Source organism: Rhineura floridana, chromosome 1, assembly GCF_030035675.1.
Source record: "Rhineura floridana isolate rRhiFlo1 chromosome 1, rRhiFlo1.hap2, whole genome shotgun sequence".
Taxonomy (NCBI): domain Eukaryota; kingdom Metazoa; phylum Chordata; class Lepidosauria; order Squamata; family Rhineuridae; genus Rhineura; species Rhineura floridana.
In genome coordinates this window covers 303032030-303044012 of record NC_084480.1, presented here as the reverse complement: position 1 = coordinate 303044012, position 11983 = coordinate 303032030, and the positions used below count along the sequence as shown (strand labels likewise).

The following is an 11983-nucleotide window of genomic DNA, read 5'->3' as shown; positions in this document are numbered from 1 at the left end:
CCCTCTGGATCCCTTTTTGAAGATTGGTGTTACATTTGCCACTTTCCAGTCCTCAGGCACGGAGGAGGACCCGAGGGACAAGTTACATATTTTAGTTAGCAGATCAGCAATTTCACATTTGAGTTAAGAACATAAGAACATAAGAAGAGCCTGCTGGATCAGGCCAGTGGCCCATCTAGTCCAGCATCCTGTTCTCACAGTGGCCAACCAGGTGCCTGGGGGAAGCCCGCAAGCAGGACCCGAGTGCAAGAACACTCTCCCCTCCTGAGGCTTCCGGGGCCCGGTGATTTGTCAGTTTTTATATTGTCCATTAAGCTTAGAACTTCCTCTCTCGTGACCACTATTTGTCTCAGTTCCTCAGAATCCCTTCCTGCAAATGTTAGCTCAGGTTCAGGGATCTGTCCTATATCTTCCACTGTGAAGACAGATGCAAAGAATTCATTTAGCTTCTCTGCAATCTCCTTATCGTTCTTTAGTACACCTTTGACTCCCTTATCATCCAAGGGTCCAATTGTCTCCCTAGATGGTCTCCTGCTTTGAATGTATTTATAGAATTTTTTGTTGTTGGTTTTTATGTTCTTAGCAATGTGCTCCTCAAATTCTTTTTTAGCATCCCTTATTGTCTTCTTGCATTTCTTTTGCCAGAGTTTGTGTTCTTTTTTATTTTCTTCATTCGGACAAGACTTCCATTTTCTGAAGGAAGACTTTTTGCCTCTAAGAGCTTCCTTGACTTTGCTCGTTAACCGTGCTGGCATCTTCTTGGCCCTGGCGGTACCTTTTCTGATCTGCGGTATGCACTCCAGTTGAGCTTCTAATATAGTGTTTTTAAACAACTTCCAAGCATTTTCCAGTGATGTGACCCTCTGGACTTTGTTTTTCAGCTTTCTTTTTACCAATCCCCTCATTTTTGTGAAGTTTCCTCTTTTGAAGTCAAATGTGACCGTGTTGGATTTTCTTGGCAATTGTATGTTTAATTTAATAGCACTGTGGTCACTGCTCCCAATCGGTTCAACAACACTTACATCTCGCACCAGGTCCCGGTCCCCACTGAGGATTAAGTCCAGGGTTGCCGTCCCTCTGGTCGGTTCCATGACCAACTGGTCTAGGGAATAGTCATTTAGAATATCTAGAAACTTTGCTTCTTTGTCATGACTGGAACACATATGCGGCCAGTCTATGTCTGGGTAGTTGAAGTCACCCATTACTACCACATTTCCTAGTTTGGATGCTTCCTCAATTTCATATCTCATCTCAAGGTCTCCCTGAGCATTTTGATCAGGGGGACGATAGATCGTTCCCAGTATTAAGTCCCTCCTGGGGCACGGTATCACCACCCACAACGATTCTGTGGAGGAGTCTGCCTCTTTTGGGGTTTCGAGCTTGCTGGATTCAATGCCTTCTTTCACGTATAAAGCGACTCCGCCACCAATACGTCCTTCCCTGTCCTTCCGATATAGTTTATATCCAGGGATAACCGTATCCCACTGGTTTTCTCCATTCCACCAGGTCTTGGTTATGCTCACTATATCAATGCTCTTCTCTAAGACCAAGCACTCCAGTTCTCCCATCTTGGTTCGCAGGCTCCTAGCATTAGCGTACAGGCACTTGTAAGCAGTGTCTCTCTTCAAGTGTCTTTGGCACTTGTGGTTAGGCCTGTGGTAATTTTGCTCTTCTGAATTTATATCCTGTGCCCCTGCTCTCACAATGCCTACTTCTAGGCCTACCCCTTTTAAAATTTCATAATTTCTTTGGTTTTTCATTGAGAGTTTCCACCAACTTAGGTGACCACCTCACACGACGTTCTAGTTTCACACTCTGTATTTAACATTGGTGCATACTCTGCATAACTAACCTGACTACTAAGGCTTAAAGAGAGCGCTAGTGGAAGATGATCGCTCTCAATACATTTGCCCACCGTATATCTAGTCTCCAGATTTAACAGACTGTATGAGACCAAACAAAAGTCTATTGTAGAGGCCCACAAAGCAGATACATATGTGAATTCACCATCCATGTCACCTTGTGTACTTCCATTCAGGATGACTAAGCCTAGTCTGCGTATCATTTGAGATAGGCAGAGGCCTGCAGAAATTGCAGCCTTTGTCTTTAGACTGTCTGACGGGTAATACCTGGGCTTCCTCCAATTCAGGCACGCAACCGTGGAAATGCGAGTATAAAGCAGCGTCATTCTGTCCTATTCTGGCATTAAAATCTCCTGCTATAATCTCATGCGCACTTGGGTACAGCTCCGTCATATTATTTAAATATTTTTTCTAATTTAGCCCAGGTTTCTTTAATCTGTTGTTTTTGTCGCTGTGGGGGCATATAAATGTTAATTATCAACATATAGATTGTTTTAAACTTAATGACCAAAGAGGAGGCAATCTGGAGTAAGGGTTCTAGTCTCAACACAGTGGTCCAAATGCTGGTAGAAATCAATATACCCAAACCTCCTTTAGGACAGCCTCCCTTAAGGCCTGGAACTGCATCTAGGGAATATGCAAAGAAGTTATTCAAAACCAAAGCCTCCCTGGCCCATGTCTCTTATACCATTATGATGTTGAATTTGCTAACAAAATCCCCGAAATGATGATCAAGGGTTTTATTGGATCAACCAGCTATATTCCACGATAGAAGTGTTAGCTACCTGCTTGGTTGAATGTTTTTTTGTCAACTTAAGTTGGTAGGAGCCCCTCCTATGACAGCAATTTCAGGACTAATCAATTCCTTCTCACAAGTCAGTGACAGGGCTACACTTGGGTGATCCTTGTGCGGTAGGCTCCGATTATCTTGGTTGGCTGACATAGTATCAACGTGACGTATAAGCTTGTGACTTCTCTGTATAGCCTTCCTTGGGTCAAGTGGATCTTTCTCTAGACTTACGATTGCTTCAATCGTGGGGCTTAATCTGCTGACATTTGAAGATACTGGTCTTAGAGAGTTTATTGTAAAGTTTGCAGGAGCAGTTGTCCTCTCCCCAGGGCCAAGTTCCTCTTCATCTAAGTATCTCATGTTCAGCCAGTGATTGGACCATGATGGAACGCAGGTTTCAGTAATTATATCATGGGTTTGTTTCTTCTTAGGGGATCTGGGTTTATTATTAGATGCTAGTAAATTAATTCCTGCAGTAACCAGGTGAACTGAAGGGGTACTCTGTGCTGCAGTAAAGCGTTGTCCTATGAACTCTCCCTTTTTTGGACTGGTTATCATCTGAGAAGGAGCAAGTGGCTGTGAATCCAGATAATCCTCTGTATTAATTATAGGTCCGGTTTGCTTATTGTCGGGCTGAACTGGGTTAGGAGCCACTGGCTCAGCAATCACACCCTTGTTATTCATAGAACCTTTTGATTCATCCTGAATGTTAACTAAGGAGGTCTTAAGGCACTCGAGTCTTATTAAAATCTCATTTTGTGCTTGTAAGGGTAAGTTACCAAAAGAATCTAGTAACTTTTTCTTTGTTATCTGAGAATTCTTCATTTTTACCTGGGGATTGCCTTTGTTCGTGCAGTGAGAGACTTACAGGATTCTCATTTTCATGTATTTCTAGGTTTTTATGATCATAGGAGGATCCCACAATATCAAATTCAATTAGATTTTCTGGACACTTGCATCATACCTCCGAGGGACGCTCTGCACTTGTCATATTGCAGGTGGTTAGAGCCCACGGTGGGGCCATGTTCTCAAAAAATCTTGAGACTGAGATGCCTCTCTTGAAAAGGGCAGCACTGCAATCAAGAACCTTGCTTGTTGAACTCCATGATGTAAAGGAGACAACAGTGTGGGCTCGAAAACCATTATAATATAAATAGTCTACCTGCTCAATGTCACCTGTAGTAAACCAACCTGGGTGAATTCCCTCCAGGATTTTCAGTAGATGCGCTCATTTTGTGTTAATATCTCTCTTGGTTTCGGGTAGTTAACCAAAAACAGCTTGTGTCATCGCAGTACTAGTTCCGACTTCATGTCATTTGTCTTTGCAACTTTTTTCTGACTTTATTTCCTTCCTAGCAGCACGTCATCCCATGGATCTTGTAAAGCTAAAGTTTTGTATCAAGATTGACTTTGGTGTTGTCAGGATTATTTGCCATAACTTTAGATTTCTTAGATTTTACCTGAAGTTCTTGTTCTTCTTTCTGACTAGGACTTTTCCCTAAAAGATTGAAGAGTTTCTCAAAGTCCATTTTCTTGTAACTAGGGGCTTTTAAATTTTTAAGATATTTGATCTTCTTTTTGATGTTAGTCCCCCTCTTCTTCTCATTCCTGCATATGCGGGTCTTGTTTTTAAATGTGAGAGGTTTCTTTCTTACAGGGCTGGCATAAATTGGCTTCCTTATTGGGCTCTTTTCTATGGGAGCAAATGCTTTCTTTTCATGTATTTCCACCAATGTTGTTAATAGATTATTACATTCCGCCAAGAAGGATTTGACATGAATGATATCTCTTGTCAACATATACAGCCATTCTTCAATGGATAAGTTGTTCCTGTTTGATTCCTGGTACTGCTCAGAAGCCTCAACCCTTTTTTGCTTTCATCTCACTAGCGGCTAGCTCCGAGAATTGCTTCAGCATCAGTTCTTTTATCTGAGTGACTTTATTAGGAGATTGAGTTAACCCTGCCGTCACTGTGTTCTCTTTTTTTTTTTATATATAGTTTTTATTCAAATTTTTCCAAAAAACAAACAAAACAAAGTAAGAAAAAACATAACAATACTACAACAAAAAATAAAAATAAAATGGTTGACTTCCGATTTGTCACAGATCAGCTATAAGTATATAATATACATCAAACCTGTCCCTTAATATGTACATACAGAATCCCTTTTCTCCATAAGCTGTCTTAATTAATCATCAAATCCCAGTATCATCATTTTATTTTGATCTTTCGACAAAAAGTCTAAGAGAGGCTTCCAATCCTTAAGGAATGTATCTGTCGATTTTTCTCTAAGTAAACACGTCAATTTATCCATTTCTACTAAGTCCATTAATTTCAGTAGCCATTCTTCCATTGTTGGTATTGATTCCATTTTCCACTTTTGTGCATATAATAATCTTGCTGCCGTAATCATATATAATAATATTCTTCCATATTTCTTTTCTATTTGTTTATCCATAAAACCCAGTAAAAAAAATTCTGGTTTTGACTGAATATTTATCTTTAAAATTTTTTGCATCTTCCTACCTATCTGTGCCCAGAATAATTTCGCCTTTTTACATGACCACCACATATGATAAAAAGATCCTTCTTGTTGTTTACATTTCCAACAAACATTAGAGACATTACTATACATTTTTGACAGCTTTTCTGGAGTCATGTACCAACGGTACATCATTTTATAAAAATTTTCTTTAAGATTATAACATAATGTAAATTTCAAGCCTTTTTTCCACATATTTTCCCATTGATCCATTTGTATGTTATGACCAAAATTTTTTGCCCACTTTACCATGCACTCTTTTACTTGTTCTTCCTCCATATCCATTTTCAATAAAAGTTTATACATTTTTGCAATTATGTTTTCATCATTTGTATACAAACCTATTTCAAAATCAGATTTACTTATTTCAAACCCATACATTTTCTTGTCCATTTTATATCTTTCTAACAATTGTAAATAGGCAAACCAATGAAAACTATATCCTTCCTTTATCAATTGTTCTCTCTCTTTCATTGTGTATTCTCCATGTACATTTTCTAATAGTTCTTGATAAGTTAACCATTTCTCTTTTCCAGACATTTCTCTTCTATAAAACGCTTCTTGACTTGAGACACATAATGGTATTTTCGAATAAAACCTTGGTTTGTATCTATTCCATATTTTCAACAGAGAACGTCTTATAAAATGATTGTTAAAGTCTACGTTTACTTTTACTTTGTCATACCATAGATATCCATGCCATCCCCACTTCAGATTATGGCCCTCCAAATCCAATAGTCTTTTATTCCTCAATAAGATCCATTCCTTTATCCAGACTAAACAGCAGGCAGCAAAATAAAGTCTCAAATTTGGTAATCCCAGTCCTCCTCTTTCTTTAGCGTCTTGAAGTAATTTAAATTTAACTCTTGGTTTTTTTCCTTGCCATACAAATTTAGAAATATCTTTTTGCCATTGTTTAAAAGGTAAATCAGAGGATATTACAGGTATTGTTTGAAACAAAAACATCATTCTCGGTAATACATTCATTTTTATCACAGATATTCTACCCATTAATGACAGTTGTAGTTTATCCCATCTTAGCAAGTCTTTCTTAATCTCTGTCCATAATTTTTCGTAATTATTATGAAACAGCTTTGAGTTTTTATTTGTCATGATGATGCCTAGATATTTCAACTTTTTTTCTATTGTAAAATCTGTCTTGTCCATTAACTCTTTCTGTTCCCTTAAAGTTAAATTTTTCACCAACATCTTTGTTTTTTGATTGTTGATCTTAAATCCTGCTAACGGTCCAAATTCTTTTAATTTGTCCATCAATATATGAATTCCTTCCAAAGGGTTTTCTAGTACAATTATCAAATCATCAGCAAATGCTCTCAATTTATATTCTTCTTTTTTTATTTTTAATCCCGAAATCCTTTTATCTTGCCTTATATCTCTAAGCAGCACTTCTAAAACCAGAATAAATAAAAGGGGAGATAATGGACATCCCTGTCTTGTACCCTTTTGTATTTCACATAAATCCGTTAAGTCTCCATTAACAATTATCTGGGCCTTCTGTGATGTATAAATCGATCTGATCCATTTTATAAAGTTGTCTCCAAAATCCATTTGCTCCAAAACCTGGAACATAAATTTCCAATTCAAATTATCAAATGCTTTTTCAGCATCTAAAAAAATCAAAGCTGCTTGTTTATCATTTCGTTGTTCTAAATATTCCAACACATTCAAAACATTCCTGACGTTGTCACGTAATTGTCTTTTAGGTAAAAACCCTGATTGATCTTCCTGAATAAATTGTTGCAATATTATTTTCAATCTTTCAGCCAAAATCATTGTAAAAATTTTATAGTCATTATTCAGTAGAGATATTGGCCGATAATTTTTTGTTTTAGTTAAATCTTGGTCCTCTTTAGGTATTAATGTTATATTAGCATTTTTCCAACTATCCGGTATCTTTCCCTCTTGCAAAATAGAATTCATTGTAGACTGTAAGGGTAGCAAGAGTTCTTCCTCCAAACATTTATAATACATTGCAGATAGCCCATCTGGTCCTGGCGCCTTTCCTAATTTAATTTTATTTATAGCTTCAGATATCTCTCTTGACGTAATAGGGCCATTAATAACTTGTCTCTGAAAATCTGTAATTTTCGGCAAATTCTGTTTAGATAAATACTCTTCTATTTTTTCAGATGGAATTTCTTGACACTTATACAATGTTGAGTAATATTGATGAAAAATCTTTTTGATTTTTACATTATCTGTCAGCGTCTCATCTCCTTCTTGTATCTTTAAAATAATATTTTTTTGACGTTCTTTTCTTAATTTATATGCTAACCATTTCCCAGGTTTATTTGCAAATTCAAAAGTCCTTTGTTTAGCAAAATTTAATTTCCTTTCAATTTCTCTAACTGTCAACATTGATACTTGCTTCTGTAACATTTTAATTTGATTTACAATAGAAACTTTAGCTGGATTCTTTTTCAATTCTTCCTCTTTTTGTTTTATTTCTTCCAAAATTAATTGCATTTTCTGTTGTTTCTTTTTTTTTAATTCAGAATTACATTTAATAAAGTATCCCCTCATAAATGCCTTACTAGTATCCCAAACAATATTTTCACTTGTTCCTTTATATAAATTATATTCAAAGAACTCCTTTAATTTCTTCTTACATTCTTGTACTACTTTATCATTCTGTAATAAAGATTCATTTAGTCTCCATCTAAATCCAAGATATTTTTTTTTTAAAGTTAATATCACAGGATTGTGGTCCGAAAAAGTTTTTGGTAATATATCCATTTTAAAAATATCCTTCGCTAAAATTTTTGACATCCAAATCATATCAATCCTCGAAAATGTTTTATGTCTTTCTGAAAAATAAGTAAATTCCTTTGCATTATCATTTATATATCTCCAGGTATCCACCAATTCTAAATGTTCCATGAGTTCAAAACAAATCTTCGGTAATTTACCTTGTGTCTCTTTGATATTTTTTTCAGAAAGCCTATCAATTTTTGGTGAGATTACCCCATTCCAGTCACCCATGACACACCAATGCTCATATGAAAACTCTGACAATTTTTCCATAAGTCCTGTATAAAACCTTGTTTTATCTTCATTGGGGGCATAAATACCCACTATCAAAATGTTTGTACCTTGTAAAGTAATTTCAACCCCCACAAATCTACCACTATCGTCCAATAATACCAATTTAGGAAGCAATTGTGGGTTAATATAGAGAACAACTCCATTTTTTTTTTTTGGTCCAGCTGAAATAAATTCTTCACCCAAATTTTTACAAATCAAATATTTGGAATCTTTCTTCTGAATATGAGTTTCTTGTAAACAAATTATATCCAATTTTAATTTTTTCAAATAATGAAACACTTTCTTTCTCTTCTGCGCCGTGTTGGCTCCATTTATATTCCAAGTTAGGTATTTGTAATCCATCATTAAGCGTGTATTTTAAAATTTGCCTGATGCTCCTTTTGATCCATCATCTTCCTTCCCCTCCTCTGCATATCCTTGTTGACTTTGTTTCCCAGGAACTATATCCATATCTTTGAGTTTATCTTCTTCCATATCTTTTGAAGCTTTTCTCAAGAAGTCCCTTGCTTTTTGAACAGTATTCAGTCTGTATTTCTGTTGTCTGAATGTAAAAATCACTCCTTCTGGAACGTCCCACCTAAATTGAATTTTGCATTGCTTAAGTTTTTCTGTAAGGAAAGCATATTCTTTTCTCTTACGTAAAAGTCTAATAGGAATTTCCTTCATCACCAGTATTTCCTTACCATCAATTTTAAAGGTATATTTAAAGTGTTGCTGTAAAACCATATCTCTGGTCGTCTTCTTTACGAAATGAACAAGCACATCTCTTGGAATTTTTTTCATTGTTGCATATCTGGAGTTAATTCTATAAACTTTGTCTATTTCAAATTCCATCCTATCTTCATTCAAGTCCAGAAATTTTACTAAAGCATTAACAATTTTATCTCTAATGTCTTCACCTGTTTCCTCAGGGATTGCACGGAATCTCAAACAATGCTCTTTATTTCTCATTTCAGTCACAGCTAAATAGTCCAAATTTTTTTCTAGTTCCAGATTTAGTATATCTGTTCTATTCTCCAAGGTTTGTACCTTTTCTTTAGTATTTTTTGCATCTTCCTTTATTTGCCCAATTGTCCCTTTAATCTCATCCACTTGTGTTTTAATATAGTCTTTTATATCTGTCAATTCAGTTTTCATTTCCTGTTTCATTTCCTGTTTTATAGCATTAATCCCTTCCATTATTTTTTGAAACATTTCTGGGGGTATATCCTCTTCCTGTGTATCAATAGAACCTCTTCGCCCCTGGGCCTTGGTTGTTTTTTTAGTTGTCATTTTCAAAAAGAGGCCTTTAATTTCTAATATTAATCACTGTTTCAGAACCTAAGGGCAGTCTATTTCTTTTCTTTTTTTTCCCTCCACCAAAAAGAAGAGTTAATATTCCAGGCCTATTATTGAAATCCAGCCAGCACAACACAGTCCTTATCTGCTTCCAAGAATGCAAAACAATTCTGGTTGCCAAGACTAAACAATTAGTAGCATATACGAGCAGCGGATTCATCCAACAAGAAATAGTCCAAAGAGAAAAATAGTCCAAAATATAATAATTACCTCTCATCCGTTTTTAAACTTTAAAAGTCCAAATTCAAGCCAGCTTTTTGTCGTAAAAAAAGTATATAAGTTGTTTATATTTTCTTTCTTCCTTAATTATATTTAAAAGAGAAAAAGTATGACTCACCCAGGTTTCTCAATTGCTGATTCATAAACAAATCCCTTTTATTGCAGTAATTTAAGCCGAATGATAAGGTTTAGGCAGAAGTGGGCTCGCTGGTTAAGAACGTTTTTTTTGAGAGAAGAAAAAACGCTTCGCTTTATTCCAGTTCAGCTTGCGTGGAATTCCTGACTCCGTCTTCAGCCGATCGGCTTGCCTTCTTATCTCAGGAATTTCCTGATCAATTCCAGCCGCCGACAGCTCAACGAAGTCTTGTGGAAGATCTGATCGGTTCTCCTATACCTTGGAGAACATTTAAGCCAGTCCAAGATTCCTCTTGGCTGGCTTTTAACCTGAAAAAAGCTTCCTCTGAGGCAGAGCTCCCTCAGAGACAACCACCAGCCAGCACCACTTCCCGGAAGTCCCCGTCACTGTGTTCTCAATAAGTGCTATCTCTGCTGCCAAATTTAATGAGGAATACTCCTCATTTGGTGCTTGAGTATTGCCTTTAAGGTCCAAGGACCAATCAAGAGGTAAGTCTGGGGTGTATATGGGGTCTTCATCAACTACTCTGTCTACTGGTGCTGGTGTAAAGAAGTGAGTGATCCTTGTTTGATTTAGCTGCCTCTTAGATGGGGTGTGTACAGGAGACAAGGGACTCGGCTTTTTCAGCTCTCTCCTTTCCCTCTGTCCGTTCAGTGGTAAACTCTCAGGAGGAGGTGAAATCCCAAGAGCTCTCCATGCCTTTCTAGTTAGCACCATTTCTTTACTCCAGAAAGTAATTAATAACCACGTAATTATTAGCTAAATAATAGCCAAGTCACTCCACTTAAAGGTGTAATCCTCCTTCTCAACATACAGATGAACAGAGCCAAACCAACTCTTGCTTGTTAACATAAATTATCAACCTGTATTTGCACTTTTACTTCTGCAATTACATATTGTGAAGGGGTTACTTATCTCTCTCTTATCAGGGCTCCAGATGTACTCTGTAGTTCTTCGAAAGTTTCCAAGGCCGCCTTCTCCTCTCCCCTTGCTCTTTGCTCAAATTGCCTTAATCTCCTGCTCAGTATAAACTAGGATGTGTACCAAGGAAAATGATTTGAGGGAATCAGAGAACGTTCGGAGCTCCAAACAATCGCTGCTGCACTCGACCAGGTGAGATGAGGACCGCATTTCAACCTATAGGTATTATTATTGCTTTAAAACTCATCATTAAAACTGCATTATTGTCTTTAAAATCCATCAGCAAAGTTTAATTGAAAAAAATCTTTCACAGTTCAATTTTTAAAATGTCTAAAATGAAGCAAGACCAGTGCCAAAGTCCAAAATCTTGCCTAATTTCAAGTTTGTACTTCCCTCCTCTGCAGTGTACAGATGTATTGCATAATTAGGAGGAGTGAAGATATCCTTTGGAAAGGCAGACACCTTCCACAGCAGAAACAGTGTGATGTAGAGGTTCATGTATAGCACTTGGACTGAAGAGAGCTGGATTCATATCCCACTCGGTCTTGAAACCTGTTGAGTGATGTTGGGCCAGTCATGCTCATTCATTCACTCACTCACTCACTCATTTATTTATTTATTAAAGTATCTATAATCTGCACTTTCATGAAAGTATATCAAGGCAGTGTATGACATACAAAGCTGTAATAAAATCAATAAAAGCATCCATAAAAACATAATTAAAACAAATAAAAGCTCATTAAATGCTAGCTGGCTAAAAAGATAAATTCATATTGTGGAGGCCTGTCTAAAGAAAACAGTTTTCAGATGTCTAAAAGAAGGGAGGGATGGTTCCTGCCAAACTTCTACTGGTAGGGTGTTCCACAGGGCACAGCCTGCCACAGGCTCATCCCTAGTGAAGGCAAACCAAACCTCAGGGGTGTGGAGAACCACCAGAAGTGCCCCATCAGAGGATTTCAGTGATTGCGGTGGAGCATAAGGAATCTGACAGTCCTTAGCCTAATCTACCTCAAAGGCTTGTTGTGAGAATAAAATGGAATATCCCCATATATTCTATCCCCTGAGCTGTGGGGAAGAAGAGTAGTATATAAATGTGAGAAATAAACAT

General features: G+C 36.9%; 1 long non-coding RNA gene across 1 annotated transcript; it reads left to right on the top strand.

Annotated features, from left to right (window-relative positions):
• The first annotated feature begins 10336 nt into the window (after positions 1–10336).
• On the top strand, positions 10337–11574 carry LOC133375977 (uncharacterized). Its single transcript, XR_009760365.1, has 3 exons — positions 10337–10442; positions 10884–11067; positions 11280–11574. It is a non-coding gene; the product is annotated as an uncharacterized LOC133375977 (long non-coding RNA).
• The last annotated feature ends 409 nt before the right edge of the window (positions 11575–11983 follow it).